General features: G+C 42.6%; 1 long non-coding RNA gene across 1 annotated transcript; it reads left to right on the top strand.

Annotated features, from left to right (window-relative positions):
* The first annotated feature begins 695 nt into the window (after positions 1–695).
* On the top strand, positions 696–19,388 carry LOC116839587 (uncharacterized). The gene is made up of 3 exons (XR_012656918.1): positions 696–780; positions 8,708–8,797; positions 18,932–19,388. It is a non-coding gene; the product is annotated as an uncharacterized LOC116839587 (long non-coding RNA).
* Positions 19,389–20,458: the final 1,070 nt, after the last annotated feature.

Here is a 20,458-nt window from a genome sequence, read left to right as displayed (position 1 = left end):
GTGTTAATAGATTAATGCATGTCACCTTAATGGAGATTTATGGCAGTGTCACTTCCTTGACATGCTAAGTTTGAACTAGCCTGTAGGGAGGGAACTCAGATATTTCCCAGGGTGCACACAGCCTCTAACTTTGCACTGCAGCTAGCTGGATGCCTGTATCATCCATACAGCTGACCGGTTTGCACAGCTGCCTGCATTCTTGAGTGTAAGCCCTTTGAAAGTAAGTTCTGTGAGGAATGAAACCTGCAGATGATGCCATGCGCTGATACTAGGGGTGGAGCACTAAGAAAATACTTTCTATGGCTGTGATGAAATTCAAGGCAAAGGGTTCAGTGGCTCTCAGTTCAGTGCATTTCTCACACTGTATGTGCTACTCTGGCTGTCTCTCCACAGTAAGGTTTTCGGCAAACATTTCCCACCAGTGCAATCCCCCTGCGGGGTATTAACATACGGAGTGCAGGAATACATGAAACTCCCGTGGCTGCCAGTATCTTTTAACTCTGTCATCTAACCCTCCTTAGCTCTAAATAGCACAGTGTTAAACACTGCAGGAAACATGGTGGCTATTTCCACAATTACTCAGGGTATGTCTATACTACCCGCTGGATCGACGGGCAGCGATCAATCCAGCAGGGGTTGATTTATCGTGTCTAGTCTAGACGCGATAAATCGACACCTGAACGCTTTCCCATCAACGCCTGTATTCCAGCGCTGCTAGAAGCGCAGGCAGAATAGACGGGGGAGCGGCAGCAGTTGACTCACTTCAGTGAAGACACCGTGGTGAGTAGATCTAAGTACATCAACTTCAGCTACATTATTCATGTAGCTGAAGTTATGTAACTTAAATCGATTCCCCCCCACCCACAGTGTAGACCGGGACCTTAGTGGTTCTGTCCAGATCCTGTAGGCAGCTTTGGAAATCTTCTCTCATGTTAGCAACCATGGGAAATCTTTGCTGAAAAACTAATTAGCATATACAAGACCTTGCGGTGATCGGTAATTGACGACCAAGATGAGTTGAACGTAGGGTGACCAGATAGCAAGAGTGAAAAATCGGCACAGGGGATAGGGGGTAATAGGCACTTATATAAAAAAATGACCCCAAAATCAGGACTGTCCCTATAAAATCAGGACATCTGGTCACCCTAGTTAAACTGTATGTTGGGAAGTTGGTAGTGAGCAAGGGTCTATCAGAACTGCTTGATCTGTTGGCTTGCTTTGCACTGAGTTTGATAATGCGAAGAATCTGTCTTCACTACACCTGTTAGCTGAATTTGTAACCAGTTAAGCAATCTGCTTAAATCTAAACATGAGCACTAGAATTCTTCAGCCTCCCTTATGCGCCTGTGATCCCACTGGTTCAGGGCTCTCATTCTGCATACAATCACAGGCACACCGATGCAGCGCTCTCTCTGCTGAGCTTATCTGCTCAGTCTTGTGAGCAGACAGACTACTGAAATGTGCTAGCATCCTGTTCTTAGAGAGAAATAGGAAACTCAGAGCAACTCTTTACTCCTGACCTCTCTCAGCTTGGAAGTATCATCTTCCTTGGCCTTGCACTGATGCTTTCTGAAATGTCACTGACATTGTAAAGGGTTAATGCAGTACGGTTTGAAAAGGGACTGCATTAATGCACATAAAGGAACTTTTAGTGCCCATCAGCAGGATCCATATGGGCCAGATGGTGCACAACGCACTGATGCCCAAATAGAATTTACAATTTACCCCTGGAAGTGTGGACTAAGGTGCTGTGTAGACAAGCTCACTGTTGATAAATAACTTGTCTTGCAGCTGTCCTACTTAGAGGAGCTTTTGAGATATTTGACAATAAGTAACTCATCTGTAAATTGTTACACTTTCCTCAAAGTTAAAAGTTTCATGTTACAAGATATTTCTGGCTAGCTAGAATGAATATCAATTCCTGTCCTTGGATACAGACCCAAAATCTAGAAGAAAAGTATATTGGAGAAAGTAGATTTCAACAACAAGGATAATGAAAAGTGTATGACTTTCAGTTCCTGGAGAGTACTTTACAGAACATTATCCCACAAGTACAAAGCATGGGAATTGTATATGAGAATTCCAAGACATTATGGAGAGACACTATACTACTTATGCTTATTTCTCCTTTTTCCAAAGAAAGGCCACCAGTGATTTTAGTCCCCTCACATGGTGTCCTACAACTGGAACGAGAGCTAGTCTTCATCCGTAACACCTATTAATCCCTTGTCCTGTATCCCACTACAAACACACACAATCATTTACTAATATATGGAACTACAGGATTAGTGCTGAACATCATGTCATTTACTTACATGGCATCCTATTCCCCCATCTGCTTGGTGACTATTAGGGTGACAATTCTGCAGTCTGATCTGTATGGCAAACCTTTATGTCCCTACAGATTCCCACTGAAGTCAGTGGGGCTCTTCACAGGTCTGTCTGCATGGATCAGATTGTAGGTTGTAAACAAAGAACTGGGACCATTCAACTTTATTAATTTTTAATGCACTTAATACACTTTGGAGATTCCAAACATACAATGGCCCAGATCCTAAGCTGGTATAAATAGGAGCATCTGTTTCCCTTCGGTACTCATATGGCCTCCATTACTGCTGTATCCAAGTGCCTCATAATCTTTAATGTATTTATCCTGCAGAACACCCCTGCAACGCAGGGAATTAGAGACTAAGGTCCAATCCTCAAAGTTAGTTAGCTAGTGTTAGGCAGCTAAACACCTTGGAGGAGCCAGATCTAAGTGACCTTGCCCGTGGTCACCCAGGAAGCCAGTGGGGGAGCAGCAAATTGCACCCAGGTCGCCCACATCCCAGATTAGCAGCCTAATCACTGGGTTGTCCTTATTGATTTATGTAGCGCTACACCAGTTGACATTACCTGAGACTCTGGTTCAATCGTTCTGGGGTTTATCGGAAAGCAGATTCCCCAGGGCCAAGTGAATTTTTAAAATATAAACTAAACTTTTACGGTGGGCTTTTAAAAGTTTCTCCTAGCAAGGTTTTAAGGAGTTTGCAACTATTGTAGTTTTGTTACCATAGATAGACATAGAAATATGCAGTACACGCATCTACACAGTAGTACAGCCTAACCTCATAACACCGAGAAGGTTAACACAAAGCAATGTTATTCCTGATGTCGCAGATAAATCATGTTTTCCACCACTACACACAAATGTACTGAGCTATAGCTAACCTTTCATCTGGTAGGCAGAGGTACTCCCAACCTCTTTCAATCTGGAATTCTCTAACCACCCATGGACAACAAGATATTGTGCATTTATCATCAATTTTCTGATTCCCTGAGGAACAAGGCTGCACGCACAGAGATCTGGCAAAGGCTTGTTACTCACAATTTCTTCATGTGAGTTCATGCCTATCCTTAATTTGGCTCAATTGAGCCAAATCCATATCAAATTGCACCTGATAATACAACACATTAAAATCAAGGTCACTAGCTTTAAATCAGTATTCTGGTTTGACTGGTCTCTTCTCATTTGAATGGCGATATACCACAACCAGTGCTCATTCTTGATTTTGAGTTAACAGCACATCACTGTCCTTCACACGTGGTACTTGAGCTTTGGTTGAACTCCTGCTGCTTTTGTTGCCCAGTCTATTGCAGAAAACATTCGATACAGCCCAAGTCACCAGCAGACTTCATGAACGATAACCCTTATATCAGTGCATTAGAAGCAGCAGTGACTTTATTGGAACCAAGAAGATTCAATGTAGGATACTTGCTGTTATTGTTTTATCAGTTACAGCTAAGATATAATTTCTTTGAAATGAGTTGCCAGAGAAAATTCTACTGAACAATTTTTTTTTTTAAAAAAAGAATAATAGAGGCAGGCATTTATCTTATCTGGACCACTTACCTGTTTAACAAGCCATGACAGAATTTGGTCTGCATCTTTAGTATTAAGATAACACTAGGTATCTGTACTATAACTCATAACCTATCTCAGCTCAGCTATATTCCATCACCATCTCTTAATACTCACGGAAAAAAATAAGTTGTGCTGCCAGCAGTTCTCTTTATCTCTTAATAAAATGTAAGTAAGCAAAGAGTATGGGTGCGATTATAGAAGCTTAAGAAAAACAGTAGACAGGAAGATAGAAATTGATCATATGTAGCTTACCTACCCGGTGCAAAAGTCCCATCAGATTTTACAAGCAAAGCAGACAGGCTGGGTCAGTATTTTCTAAGGAACTAATGGGTGCTGCTGAAGTGTTGTTGTGGTCCACTAGGTGGCAGTCTTACCTTTAAGTCAGTTCAGGACCAAAGCAGAAGGACAGAGCTAGAGTCTCTAAAAGTTCCATGGCCCTTTTTGTAATATTGGTGTCCTGATCTAATTCTACCTTGGGTAATTAGACCTTGCTTGAATTTTTAATTGGATGTGGCATTGCTCTTCACTTCCTCCACCTCTGAATTATGTTGCTGTGTGCTGTTAAAAAACAGCTGTTGCATTTCATCCAAGAGCTGCCTTGGCATCAGCGGTAGGAAACATGATTTGGAAGTTAGTTTGTAATTTACTCTGTGGTCATTTGGGATGAAAGCCACTGTTGTTATTATAAGAGAAGCAATTAAAAACACCTGAGAGAAGCCCTAATGTCAGTTCTGGGCAATAATAATCACAAGACCAATTCTTCTGTGTCAAAAATATATCATGGTGGTAATTACACATACTGAGGAAAAAGGAATTTTCAGCAAAAGCAACAAAGAAAATGTCTTTAACCACACAGAACCCCTCCCCACATTGTCTCTATACATGTTAATAGGTAGAAAAGGTATTTTGCCTCTTAACCATAGTCTGTTTTGAAATCTGGCGCAATACATGTACTGTATTTATATTTATGCACTCTAGGTAACCGGACAAGGCTGGATCCTCAGCTGGTGTAAATCCACATGGCTTCATTGGGCTACACCAATTTATATCAACTAAGGTTACAGCAGAGAGTAAGGTCTGAAGACCAATGGCCAATATGTAGTGCCTTAACAACAGTCAGATGGGCAAGCATTGAAATTTGGATCTGACTTTGGATCCAGACTTCTGAGGTGGGAGTGTGTTCTTCTGATTCATATAATAGTCTCTTTGGGAAAAATTTTCAAAAGCACTTAAGTCTCTTAAACAAAAGTTAGACTCAGAAGTCACTTACATGCTCTTGAAAATTTTACCCTTGATCTATATGCTGTGCACACACACACACACACGCACAAACTGTGAACATGCTGCAATTAACATACTGAAAATCTATTAACATTCAGAAACACCAGTTATGGGGAATTATGTTTCAAAGTCTCTTTGTTTAATGCAGACCAAGACCTTCAAGTATGAATACTGAAAAAATATTTTTCTACCACCAGCTCAATAGCAAATCATAATAACTAAACCCTATGAGGGAATATCATTGACCTTTCCTAGTACCTCGTTTTCTTTGCCTGGGGATGTTTAATGTCATGATGCAATCAGTCATTTTGGGCAACTCCTAGTTTGGCAAGTCTTTTGTAATTCCACCTGTCTTATAAAAACAGTTAATATTTAATACCTAGCCATCAGTAGAGTTGATCTGCCATCCCTTGTGATATTTTCTGTTTCAGCTACATTTTTAAATCACAAATTTTTCCAGAATTACTGATCGTATTTTTTTTAAAGCTAGCAAAGCTTCCTATTTTGCCATTTGTTTTATGAGAAGGAACTTAGTGTATTGATGGTGTGTTTTTTGTTTTTGGACAAGCACATTTTCCGTTGGAGTTTTGTAGTTTTTCAGAACAACTTTCCCAGGAAGATCAGAGCCATGGTGCCACATTTCAGTCACGTATTCTATGCTATAGACCTGTATTCTACACCTAAACAGGAGTTTAAATTCTGCTCTCACTGCTACTATTTCAGCAGCGCCTAATGGAGTTGTGGTTCAGGTGCCTCATGTTCCCATTCTCCTCTATGGGTCAGTCTTCCTGACTTGACTACATTTTCAATGGTGCACAGTCCTCTCTCCCTTTGGCTGAGCTGTTGCAGTGCATCATGGGAGATACGTAACCAGACTGCACCCTGGGAGTTGTTGTCTGGCTAGGGAGCCCAACTCACAGGGGAAAATGTGGGCATGAGGCATCTGCAGAGAGTAATGTTGAATCTACCAAAAAAGAAACATTTTTATTTTTATTTTCATGATGGAAACTAGAAAAAAACCTCAGCAACAATCAACATTTTCCTCATTGAAAATTTCATTATTTTGGAAATCACATTTTCAGTTGAAAAACATTTTGACAAAAAATTCCCAACCAGCTTTAGTGTAGAACCAAATCATTAATGTAAAGGAAACTAATGCATAAACATGAGATTATTTTATACTTTCTATACATACGGTATGTTACTGGTTTATCTCTTCAAATGCTTGCTATGTAAATAACTTGGTCTTGTTTATTTCTTTTCCAATTTTCCCTGCACTATATTGCTAAAGACATAACTGATTAGGCAAGAACAAGAAACTTATCTGAGTGAGTCCTGGATCAGCAAAGACCTGTTCTCATATTATATAGGAGAAGATAAGCTAGGTAAGGTAGATCTTATCTTGCCTTGTATTTATTAGCATTCTATAGGCAGTTTGGTTATCACATTTTGGGGGGCAGGATATGACTCTTGCAAAGGCAGTGGCAGGTGACATCACTAATTCAAATGCTACCTTCAACAAATACTTTCTGAAAGCTAGAGGGACACTGCTATAGAAATACCTGCAGAAAATATACAGCAGATTTTAAAACTGTCTCACCTACGGCAGGAGAGAAATGCTTGACAAGGGAGAGAATGTAGTTTTGATTCATATTTCAATTCAAAGTGAAAACAATATTTGTAAAGGATGCAAACATCATGTGCAGAACTACAGCTCCTTATGTCCAGGAATTTTTAATTCCAGAGTAATAAAAGGAAGGTCCATGGCTCTTCACTGTTTGACTTTGGGCAGCTCACTGAATCTCTCAAGTTAATATGGTTCTAGTTCGTTTTGCTGCTGCTATTGGTGGTGGTTAGTGAAACTGACAGGAATTATGTCAATTTCAGTCCACAGCTGCCTGAGGTTCCAGGTTCCATGGCAGGCTGCCAGGGATCCGGGGAACCTGGAAGCCCTGGGTCTTTGGTAGTCCTCCTGAAAGGGGGCTGAAAGGGAGCCAGGAGCCTGGATGCCCTGGGAGTGCCAGCTCCCAAGCTCTATGGTCCCTTGCTTAGCAGGTGGCTGAGCAGCCAAGTGGGCAAGCTGGCAGGAAACCAGTTTTGAAACCTGCCTGTGATCCAACAGAAGGTGGTCATTGTGACACTGCACCCCAAATTCTTTGGTGATATGATATGATTATTCTAAAATTCGGATGTATTTTATGCAGATAAGTATTGTGAGATGTCATTGGAAAGGTTATGATTTGCGGATTGTGACTATCCTGTTTGTATGCCTGTATCATTTTTGTTTCCAAAGTTATGAATATTGACTATGTATCTATTTCACATGTAACTGTTCCTGGACAGTGACCACTAGGCAAAAGGCTCTCAGTCTAAATGGCTGGCTTGGAAGGGTCAATTCAAGTTAATGAGCCATCAGAAAGAACAATAGACCTTAGGAGAAGCTTATCTCCCACCTGGGGAGCTTTCCTAGGACAGCCTCCAAGTAATGGCTGCTGTGACACTAGAGGGACATGTGACCAGTTCACCTGGTGCTGGACTCCATCTTGGGATGTCAGTATTTTTCCACTGCCTGGAGTGGGAGCCAAGCTTTAAACAAAGGATTCCTGCCGCACGCAAAAGGTATATAAGGCAGGTGAGTGACAGCATCATGGCTCTTCACTGACTCCCCACCCAAGACAACTTGTGGAAACACCTAAGGAACAAAGACTGAACTGGGGAAAGTACTAGACCCAGGCTAAAGAATTTTTAATCTGTGAATGGGACAGATGGGGATTTCAAGCTGTGAGCAAGTGCAGCTTGCCCCTTAAGAATCTGCAGCGTGCTTATACCATCACTTAGGGTGAGAATTTGCTATTCATGTCCAATCTATGTAGTATATTAAGCTTAGTTTGCGTTCTTTGGTTATTTGCTAGGTCATCTGCTTTGATCTGTTTGCTATCCCTTGTAATTACTTAAAATCTCTCTTTTGCAGTTAAACTTGGTTTTGCTTTATCTAAAACCAGTGTGTGGGAGTTATAACTCGGGGCAGAAAGCTGTTGCATATTCCTCTCCACATTGAGGGGGGTGGTGGTGAATTTTATGAGTTTATGCTGTACAGTTCCCTGTGCAGCACAGGATGGTAAAATTTTGGATTTACACTCCAGAGGGGGTGTGTGCCTTAGGAACTGAGAGGTGCCCTAGCTGGAGCCTTCCCATACAGGGGCTGGTCAGAGTGTCTGCATGTACCTGCAGCTGGATGTGTCCCTACCTCTATGTGTGCTGGTGGAAGTGCACACTGGAGCCTAGAAAGGGCTTGGCAGCTTGTCACAGCAGTACAGTGTAAAAGGGAGCCTAGGCTGGTGGGTCAGGGGGGCTCAGTGGTACCCTAGTTCCAGATGGCACCCTGAGGGGGAACCAATCACAGTCATAATCAAATCATTCCCATGATACAGTTTAATTTTGATAGATTGGCAAATTCCAACAAAACATTTTTTCCAGCCAGCTCTACTCATTTCTTCATCTAGATTTTAATTTTTTTTTAAGGACTGACAGTGGACTCTGCGCTCTACAAGACACAAAAGAAGACTATAGTCCCTGATATGATGAGCATGCAATCAAAATATGCTGTGGAATGCAGGTAATTATCTTTACTTACCTGACAGATGGTATTCAGGGGCGGCTCCAGGCACCAGCATGCCAAGCCTGTGCTTGGGGTGGCAAGCCCCAGGGGGCACTCTGCTGGCGCCGTGAGAGCGGCAGGCAAGCTGCTTCCGGCGGCTTGCCTGCAGAGGGTCCACTGGTCCCACGGCTTCGGTGGACCTCCCGCAGGTGTGCCTGCAGAGGGTCCGCTGTTGGAGGCAGCCTGCCTGCCATGCTTGGGGCGGCAAAATCCCTAGAGCCGCCCCTGACGATATTGTGAGACTAAAGTAGGGGTTGCCAAAACCTTTCGCCTCTCAGCTGGAAGACACTATACAAGGGCAAAGTAATTAATATTCTACTTCAGTAGCAAACACTGGTGGGGATTCAGTTCAGGACTCTTTCTTCCCTGGACATACAATAGTAGAGGTAACACAAAAACAATTTCTTGTTTTAACTCTTTGGAGTGTTGGGACATTCTCGCAAACATTATCCCCTAAACTCCTAAAATGGAACATTGAGATAAGATTAGAACAATACATACTGACTACTAACGAGTATTTCGTGCAGGTTTGTTGGTAAAACATTAGAAACTGTGTCATCCTGCACAGTTGCCAACTTTCACGCAGTAAATAAGCACCCCGATTTTCACAATAAACCAAAAATCAAGCTAATCCCATTTCAAAACAAGGCCAAAACATGCCAATCCCTAAGAACCCCAACACTCTGTGACTAGATCTGTGTGCAGTCTGGGACGGTGGTGGCCCTGCTGTGCACCCCTGACTCTCTCCCGCCTTGTGCCTGCTTTCTGGGAGTTGATCAAAAAAAAAAAAAAAAAGCAGCAGCAACAAGCTACAAGCCAAACAAGCTGTAAACCAAAAACTAGCCAACAAACAACTCACAAGCCAATTAAGCCAAAAACAAGCCCAATTTTTACATTGTTTTTCTTTGCGGGTTTGGCATGTCTGTTATCCTGCTGAGCAGTGCCTCCTCTTCCTTCTGTTTTATTAAATATAGGCTACCAGGTCCCTGTATAACCAAGAAAAGGCATGTCTGATTCATAATCAAAGATGATATTTAGTACCAGAGTTATTCACCAGGGTTTTGGTAAAATAGCTGCTGGATCTTACTTACACACTCTTACTTAGCATAGGTTCTCGAGCAAGGTGAAGGGAGCTGGGACTCCTGGGGAATCTGATGCTGGCTTGCTGTGATCTCAAGAAAGTCACTTACTTCTCTATAGCTTAGTTTGCTTATCTGTACAATGACATAATGCTCCTGATCTACCTCACACTCATGTTGCGAGACTTCTTGGAGATCTTTGGATGAGAAGTGCTGTGAAATGGCTTTGAAACTGACAGATTTGGGAGCCAATCAATATCTGCCTGATACTGTAGTTATTTCCATTATGAACCCTCTCATATTGTTATCTCTTTTATGGCCTATTTCATGGCCTATTCTGATGAGTTAGCATTATCTAATACCTCTTTTATTGGTTTAAAGTTTCATGTGTCCGCCTCAGTGCTGTGTCTTATTTCTTCCTCACAAATTGCTCGTGAATTGCCTTGGCAGATAAGTCAGCCGACTGATAAGTACTCTCAGAATAAGGCTTATGGTTCACCGGACATCAGCTTATGCTGTCAGAGCTGATAACCTTCAGCTGGGAAAGTTAACAACAATTTCACAATTGCAATCATTGACCTACTGTGCTGTATGTGTTACAGTTTTATAGAGTGCAGCCAGAATATTCAGCTTGGCAGAAATCTGGGATATTGTAATGACATTTTATCCAAGAAGATGACTGCTGGCTATGAAATCTCAGTAGCCAAGTCAATGAACTATATCGCACTGGAGAATAAACCCCCTTATTTCAAAGGAATCCAACACGTGTTGCAGAGCAGCGTGGTTTAATGGATGGGGCACTGGAGTGGGAGTCACAGGACCTGGATTCCCTTTTCCCTTCCCAGCCTTTGTCTGACTTGTCTATTTAGATGGCAAGTTTAGAAGACAGATAGCTATACAAATGTATATGAGAGACAGACCCTAAGTATATTGCCAACAGAGATTTCTGATATGTATCTCATTTATATGATAAATGATTTTCAAATGTAGTCATCTCAAAGCCGTTTGGCTGTGCATGCAACTGCCCTATGGAAACTCACCCTTACTATCGTTACATTTGTCCCACTCCTTCCGACTGTTGGTTACATTTGCTTGTCTTGTTTTAATTAGACTGTTAAGTATTTAGGGGCAAGAACTGCACTCTGTGCCTAGCACAAGGGCCCTGATCCTCAGTGAGTCCTCTAGATCAGTGGTTCTCAAAGCCGGTCTGCCGCTTTTTCAGGGAAAGCCCCTGGCGGGCCGGGCCGGTTTGTTTCCCTGCCGCGCCTGCAGTGGGAGCCACCATCGGCGGAACCTGCAGATGCAGCAGGTAAACAAACCAGCCTGGCCTGCCAGGGGCTTTCCCTGAACAAGCAGCGACCCTAGTTTGAGAACCACTGCCATAGATCTCATTGTTTTTACCACTCAGAGACAGCATTACTGGGACTTTCATCTTTAGCTCATTTCTTGCTGCAAGATTTGCTTCCACTGAGCATCTTATTAAACTTTCCTTTTCCAGGATCTCTGATTTCACTGCCCGACCCACATCAACACACTTAGCAGGCTTTCTAAGAGGGATCAAGAACTTGAACATCTTCTTCCTCTTTCTCCCCACATGGCTGTTAATAGGTGAAACATGTAAAACCCGTTTCACAAAAGCAGTGTCCTTGTGTATGCTCTTCTGCAGGGGGGTCTGTGTATCTATGTATGGAGCCAGTGGCTGGAAAGGTGTGATGAGGCAATGGTGCTAGCCTTGATCTTCAGCTCTTACACGACTGCAGGACATACATTAGGGCTTGAGAATTGGGCCACCAGTGACTTATAAACATGTTACCACTCTCATTTAGGCATGAACTATTTTTATAGCGAATTTGCGAGCTGGAATCATTTTGTAAAAACACTTATCTAGTTTTCTCTATTTTTACTTGTAAATGGGAGCAGCAGTTGTGAAAATGCATTCCCTGCCTCTCAACTCAAATTAAAGGATACAAGCCAGCCTATGATAAACATAGGACAACATTTCAGGTTAGGGCAGGAGTGAGAAGGGAGGAAGAGAGATTGCCAGAGGGGGAATTTGAAGGAGGAGAGTGACAGACTGAGGGACATAGCACAGCAGAAGACATGTATCAGAGCAGGAGATGAAGGGATGACTGAAGAGAAGTAGGCCACGCCTACACTACCCACTGGATCGGCAGGTAGTAATCGATCTATTGGGGACTGATTTATCGCGTCTCGTCTAGACGCAATACATCGATCTCCAAATCGACGCCTGTACTCCACCTCAGTAGGAGGAATAAGTGGAGTCGACGGGGGAGCCACGGCAGTCAACTTGCTGCCGTGAGGACAGCCAGGTAAGTTGAACTAAGATACTTAGTTTGAATAGCGTAGCTGAAGTTGCGCATCTTAGATCGATTCCGCCCCCCCCCCCCACAGTATAGACTAGCCCCTAGTTAGGAAATTGTGTTTAGGGAACAGACATAAGCATAGGAGAGCACAGAGCTAGGTGAGAGCAAGCATCTGTAGCACTTTATCAATAAGGACAAGGAATTTGAATTGAATAGGAGACATCAGACCAAGAGGGGGATGTACTGTGGGGGTAGCAGAGGAAGATACTAGAGGGGATGGGGTAAAGCACCTCCGTGCAAGACAGGACTGTTTGGGGCTGAGCTGAGAGTATGGAGCAACTTCGTGCAGGAACTAAGGACTACCAAAAACCTCCACTGCTCCAAGTGCAAGGCACACTTCTTTGACCTTGTCTCTCTCCAACAAACACAGAGCAGCACATAAAACAAAAACACTACACTACCCACACAAGGATGAGAGAAAGAACTACCTGAGAGAGATGTAGGTACACTGCATAAAGAACTCCTGGAAGGGGCTATGATGAAGAAGGCAGTCCAATAACCTGTACAGAATAGCAGCCGCATTTTTTACATTAACTAGAGTTGAAACAGGGAGAGATTACGAAGCCAGATAAGAGAAAATCATCGTATTCACAGAGGTGACCGCTGTTTTAAGCCAGTAGGTAAAGTAGATTGAAACAGGAGTGGAAGCATTCACCATATCGACCAAGAGGAGGACCACCTGCTGGGGACCTCAGCTTACCCAACCCAAGGGGAAGAGTAGGGCTCTCCTCTGCTTTTAGTCTCCGGGTTTCACTGTGGAGACAGTGAAGAAAAGGCAGGAGTGCTGAGCAGGAGACCTGATGTAAGGGGAGAAGGAAAGGGATCATAAAACATAGTTCAAATATTTTCTTAGGCTATGATTTTTATCATATCGAAGCTGGGATACACCACAAACCCAGCCCAAGCTGTTCTGAAATATTTACAAGAGATCTGCACAGATAAGTCCTTCCAAATAGTTAACTATTTAAGAACAATGGGAGAAAAATCAAGTTGGAAACATCTTGAGAAGTTGAGAATTCAAAGCTGAAATGAACCATCTCTTGATTCCATAATGAAGACCAGCAGCACCTCCATTTGATTTCAGATCAACTTGCTTCAATCCATCCCGCTTTCCCTCTCTACACATCCCCAGGAGGCTGTTCTGCTAGCAGGCTGTATTGACAGCTTGGGTTTAAGTTTAAACCAAGGCAGTTTTTATAGCAGCAAGTACACTAGGATGCCGCATAGTCACAGCGTGAATCCCACTAAACTGCTTATCAGCTGTGACAAACAATTTACATTAAAAAAAATTTACGACTAAATCAGTGGGGACTGTAAGTAACATACAGCTTAGAGGAGAAGAGCTGGAGCAAATGATTTTGTTCCCATGATTCGTCAGAGGGGTTGATCATGATCTTGGTGGGTTGGAACTTTTCCATTTCTTATTTTTTTTTTGAAAGAAAAAAAAAGGTTTAACTCAATCGTGCCACAACCTGACCAATGTTTTTATTTCAGCCCCCAGTCTCAGTGCTTATAAAAGATGCTCTGATGATTTAATCATGTAAGACCAAATCTCAGTGTGGGAATATCTGGAAAGTGCTGAATGTATTATTGGTATTACAGTAGCCCCTAGAAATGCCTAGCTGCCCTATTATGCTAGGTGCTCTGCAAAGTAAGAGATTGTTTGTGTCAAAGACCGTACAGTCTAAATAGAGATGAAGGGTTGGAGGACATGAGGGAGGCTCAGCGTGGTGACATTCACATGCTGGTCAGCGGCAGGGCCAAGTATAACTCAAGTCTCAATCCAGTGCCCTGCCCACTGGATCATGCTACCTCTTGCTAGATGTTAAGGGAAGATCAAAGGAAGAGGCTAGGCTAGTGGACTCAAGGGCTACAGCTAAAATGTTGTGACAAAGTGAAAATGAACTGGGCTGACCAAGGCATGGCACAGGAGGTATGTGCTACATTCTCTGCATACGATCTGTACGACCTGTGCTCAGTGGATAAAGTTCAGCCCCGTGCAGAGACACCGCACAAGGCTCTGTGCACCACTTACTCCCTATGTAAAATGTCCTCTGCACTGGAAAATAACTATGCAAAAGAGGCATCAGGGAATCACAAATTGGCCATTTTTCATTAACTTCATACCAAATGGGGCCAGTTCACAAGTAAAAAAGATGTTTTGAAATTGAAAAGGTTTTTTTTCCCCACAATTCTCAGCCCTGCAAGCTCAACCCCATGATCTGTGAATCAAGATTCTTGCAAGGTTCTACAGATTATGCCCTCATAATTACACCTGTACAATTCCATTGCTTTCAAATTATGCCTGTTGCCTTTAAAGGCTTTGCGCAGGTTTAAGTGATTGGAACACAGTAAATCTCTCTCACCCTCCCACCCCCCAGCACAAAACAAAGCCTATATTTAGAAACAGACCAATTACCACATCTTTAAATCAGGACTTATAATAATCACACAAACATAATTACTATCCATAAAATAATAAACCTCTTCTATGGGCACGGAGTGATGGGGAAAAGCCTTTTAACTTATCTCATCGGTTTGTTTTGTTTTGCCTTCTGAGATCCTGCTTCTCTGAAGTGACCTCTAGCTGCAGGACTCCTTGTAAACAGAAAGCACATACCACAGGGATGATATATTTCTATTGTCTGGGATGTGGAGAACGGTGCTATGGGGTGGACATTAAGCCATCATTACAGAGAGAAAATGGGAAATAATTTTCATGACTTTGGAATCAGGATGCATTTGCATAAGTACACAGTGCACCACTGATAACAAAAGCAATTTACCCACCTGGGAACCTGATAGATCTTCTGGTCCAAGTTGTGTCTCTTCTCTTCTGAAAGCCTCCAGTGAAAGGTGGAACAGGGCTTTACCCCTTATCATCTGGGCCCACCCAGAACCAACTTCTCTTAGATTCACTTGTTTATCATATTCCTGCAAATGAATGAGTGGCACAGTTTTTTGCAGGGGTGGGGGACTCAGTTCCTGTCTCCTTGACAGCAGACTGATTTCATAGCCCTTTCTGTTATTGGAATTAATAGAATCAGTCCGAGAAAGCTCACTGCTCCGTTACAGGCAGAACAAGCATCGCCATTTTCCAGAAAACAAACTTGTGCGACATAAATAATTGTCAATTTCTTTTAAAGAGTATGAACATCTTCCTAACTCCACAGCCTTGTGAGGACAGGTCTGACCAGAGAAAATCAGATTTAAACTAGAATGCAAATAGTATGAGATTATAACAGCATCAGTTAAACTGAGCTTGAACATACCTTTATGGATTCTCTAAGAACTGAATCCTGCATCCACGGGTGTGGAGGGACCCACCTGCCATACAACTTCTGTTGCTCTCCCACATAGGTAAAAGTGGGGAGAGTGACAGGATTTTGAGAGTCCATACATCCTTGACACACCATGGAGGCCAGTTCTTTGCACCAGCTGAGGGCGCCCCATCATTCCTCCGACAGGCTGACAGTTACTTGTACAAAGGGTTTGGTGTATCCTTAAGACTAATGATGAACTGATTAAAAACCAATAAGCAGGATCAATTTGTGACTGATTTGTTCTGCAAAAGAGGGGCTAACTTTAGATCTATAGCTCCGCTCACTGTACAGCTGTACAAAGGAAAACACAGAAAGTGTAAACAACTTTTCAAAGTCTCCCCAAAAGTCTGAGGTACACTGCCGAGCTGAGACTACCACCCAGTCCTCTGGTCTAACTACTGGTCAGTGTCTTGGCCAGCTTGACTAACTTTCCTGTGCTGTCACAACTTCACAAGGGGCCTACAACAGCTCTTTCTCCTTATGCTGGTATTTATGTATCACCTGCTTTACTAAGTCATTATTCTGTTGACGAGGGAGTGTAAAACAACCATCTAAAGCATGAAGATGGAAGAGCATAGAAAATGAATGCGTTTAAAATACATTTAGTGTGGTGTCTCTTCGTTCCTTTAATGGATTGGTTGGTCACGCCTGTAACTCGGGGAGAGTTTAGTGCCCAGCCAATTAATTCACTTGATACATCTGCTAAACCATCACATCTGCCGTTTTGATTCAGAAAATTCTTTTCAGTAAAATTCTTTGAGCTCTTATCAGCCATTACTTTAAAGGGTTCATGGCACATAACCTCTGCAGAGAGCATCCAAGCAAGCAGTAAATGTATTCTTCTAATTGGTTTGTTAAACATGGCTTTGTGCAGAATTTGTTTAAGCAAGCACCCCCATAATTGCAAAGGCCTTTCAACTCTTTGCTCAGAAGATGATGAATCCATGGTTTTCTGCCTTCCGAAAGGGAATACAAAAACAGAGGCTGATCTATTTGGATTTATCCGCAGTGGCTCAGAGGTTTGTCATGGCTGCCAGCTTGCTAATATTGTGAGTGCTAAAGAATGCTCATCTCATAAGCAATGCAAATGGGAACCCATGCTGTTTCAATGGGTAGATGGGACAGTTTTCTTTGACAGGAGCACTGGGAAGGTGTCCAGCTCCCACATTTAATCTGATTCACTTTTTTATTTTTATTACAACATCCATCAGCTATTGACAAATCTATTGGCCTTCCAAATTAAGTACCAAAATAAAATACCAACTCCTGTAATGGATGATGCAAGGTGCAAGCCTCATCTTGCTGTCCCTTTGCCCTCACCCAACAATTCCTTTCTTGATCATAGGCCAAATATTGAAATATACAACAAATTCTTAATTAGAGGACTATCCTGATTAAACATGAAAAGCTAGCTGGTAGCATTGTGGCTCTTGGTTAGAGCCTGAGAAAGGAAGCCTCTCCCCCTTCCCAGCAATCCAATGGGTAGTAGAAAGGATTGGAATAATACTTCGGCACCCAAATGTATTTTGGACCTCAAGTTGCTAGGGGTTCAGCTGAAGATGTGTGTTCCTGAGGTCTCCTTGTTAGTTCTATTTTGCCAAAAGGGTTGCTTCTGGAATGAGATGTTGTTTTGCTTGCTGAACTTTTAGTCCTACTCCCCTTGAACAAAGAGCATTTTTTTTGTTTGGTTTTTTTGTTAGGAAGATACAGTGATTCAGATCTTTGAGAGTGTGAGAGTGCATTACACACTTTGCTGCCCGAGGCAGAACTGGCCCCACCTGTTTAGAATTAACCTGCCCGAATACCTCATCACCCTCACATACATCAGATGACTTATTTTGTCATGGTCCAATCCTCTTTTCCTCCTCCAACATTGTACCCAATTTTTAATTCAGCTCCTGCCAGGCATAGCTGCTATTCTTACTTAATGCTGGTACCACTTTTAGATTCAGCTCAGGATGGAAGCCTGCTACTTGCTTCCCTGATACGCATCACTTATGGTGACACACATATCCTTCCAGAGTCCAGGGAGACCTGATCTTAGGCTGCGCAGAAATAATGTATAGAGAATCAGCGAAAGCTGATTGAGAAAGGGACTGAATTGAACCCCAAAAGGGCATTCAGAATTTACAAGCAAGACATCTGGTCCTGTGCTGAATTCTTTTGAACAAATATGCCTTTCCCTAGCAGAAACCACAGGCTCAGCCCACATCTGCTGCCTTCAGTATTTCTATTCATAGCTTGTACAACTGGGAAATGCAGAAAATCTTGTTTACATGGCCAGAGGCTAAGATAAGGTCAGTTACTCTGGTACAAACATCCAGACCTTGGAAATGCTCTTATTCTTCCTATTATTGTTTCAGTGTTAAACTTTTCTTGTGGTATTAAATCCCACTCTGTCTACTGCTCTGGTAGTGATCGGTCAGGATGGAGGAAGTTACCTGTCACAATGGCAGCCCGAAGTGGGAGGTGTTCCCACCTTCAGAGGCACCCACGCAGGGTCCAGCTTCGGCCACTCTTACTCACTCCGAGTAGTCCCTTACTCACGGAGTAAGTCACCACTCAGTATGGCAAAGGGCGGCTGAATCTGGTTCATTATTAGCCAACCATTTTGCATCTGTCCCTCATGATCTCTTTTCCTGATTGTGATAAATCCTTCTGAAATTAGCTTTATCATGCCAATGCCTTAGACATTCCCTCTTCCTGTTTCCCCTCCCGGGTAGACAATTCTCCTTCAGCGTTAGGAATTACTATTTAATAACTCAGCTATGTAACTAAGATTATGGTGAGGGCTGGTAGGGACCATGTGCATGTTAATATTAAGATAAACAGATCCCTTTCCAGAAATACCATGAAATTTACAGAGGAACATTATGTCAACAATAGCAGCAGAACCATAGAGATGGTATTTTCCTTCATGCTGCTGCATATAGGGGAGATGTCTTGGCTCAAGTGCACTTTGTAATTTAAGAAAAGGATTATGAGTCCAAGCAGCAGCAGTACCAAGCAATTAATGAAACTGCTCTTTTGGGAGGACTCAGTGTACTCTCTTAAATATGTTGAAAATTACCCACAATCCCTGAAGGGCTCTACTTGGAACAAAAGCCAGATTTAAATCCTGAAGTTAATATAATAATGTGGAATAAATCTTGAGGCTGCTAGTCAGCAAGTTCGCTCTACTTCTTGCTTTAAGTTGTCATTCTACCTGCTGCACACATCTCTCTATTGCTGCACGACTCATTGGGGGATTATGGATCTAACATTTCGTTTTAATATTTTATTTCTGCTACTATTTATTTCAGATGTAATATGTTCGACTATCACCATCTCTCTGGGTGATGGAAGACGAGGCAGAACTGGGCTGCAGAAAATACAGAATCCCATACAAAGTGGCCAGGTAAAGCTGTGACCCAATCTTTGTGTTGTTCCAAGCAACAATGGCTCTTGTCACTGGCCTACACATCTCCAGGGAGAAGGGACAGATCTAAAGCAGTGGCTCTCAACCTTTCTAGACTACTGTACCCCTTTCAGCAGTCTGATTTGTCTTGTGTACCCTAAGTTTCACCTCACTTAAAAACTGATTGCTTACAAAATCAGGCATAAAATATAGAAGTGTCACAGCACACTAGTACCGAAAAATTGCACGTTTTCATTTTTGCCATATAATTATAAAATAAATCAATTGGAATATAATTATTGTACTTACATTTCAGTGTATAGTCTATAGAGCACTATAAACAAGTAATTGTCTGCATCAAATTTTAGTTTGTACTGACTTCATTAGCGCTTTTTATGTAGCTTGTTGTATAACTAGGCAAATATCTAGATGAGTTGACTTACTCCCTGGAAGGCTTCTGTGCACCCCCAGGAGTACATGTACCCCTGGTTGAGAACCATTGATTTAAAGAATCACTTCTCGGGGAACGCTGAGGAGGCAGCCACAGTTCTGCAGCATCATCCCAACTCCCTGGAGAGCTGCTTCAGTGGTGTTTGGGGAGGGAATGGAGCAAAAACCAGCTGCTTCCCCTAGCTAAGGTTGTAGATTTCAATTCCAAAACCTGATCAAGAGTTGATGCTGTGCTGGGCCCACCATTCTCCCCACGCCCTCTCCAGAGGCTGTTCCTGAGCAGTTGCAGGGGGAATCAACCATGAGCAGCACAACTCCTGTTGACAGTGTGCTGATGGTGGGGAAGGGGGGTTAGCACATTTGCACATGATGGCTGCTGTACATGTAGGAACATCTCCATAGATCTGGGGATGCCCTTCAGATGGATCTGAGGGGTGGGAGGTATTGCACCCTGCACATGTGGTAGGCCCACAAATCTCCCCCAACAGGGGGGACAATTTTTCTTAAAATAACTGATGAAGTTCATGGAGTTTTCAGTTCCCCTGCCTTTCACTTGATATCAGTTCTTACACTGCAGTATCTGAGCACTTTCCAGTACTGCATTAAGCGGCAGACTGTTCGGAAACAGGGCTCAACCCCCCAGATTCTATACTTAGATTTCACTGACCAATTTTCGAGTGTAAACTATAACAGCAAAACATGGAGTCACAGATGGACCCCTGGAGTACTCCTTCTGTCTTGCCATCCAGGTAAGCTTACTTTTGTGACAGATGGTCCCTTAAACCAAAGATCAGAGCAATATTTAAAGGACCAGTGACTTACCTCAGGTCAATTGCACCTTACATCTCAGACCAAAGACAATGCTTGTAGCCAATTATATAAAGATTTTTTACATAGGAAAAAGAAATGAGCATTATTTACAAGGTTAAAGCCTATATACACACAAATGAGTTTCAGTCTTAAGTTTCAAAAGGTAATAGAA

Source organism: Chelonoidis abingdonii, chromosome 13 (assembly GCF_003597395.2).
Source record: "Chelonoidis abingdonii isolate Lonesome George chromosome 13, CheloAbing_2.0, whole genome shotgun sequence".
NCBI classification, from domain to species: domain Eukaryota; kingdom Metazoa; phylum Chordata; order Testudines; family Testudinidae; genus Chelonoidis; species Chelonoidis abingdonii.
This window is presented reverse-complemented; position numbering and strand designations above follow the sequence as displayed.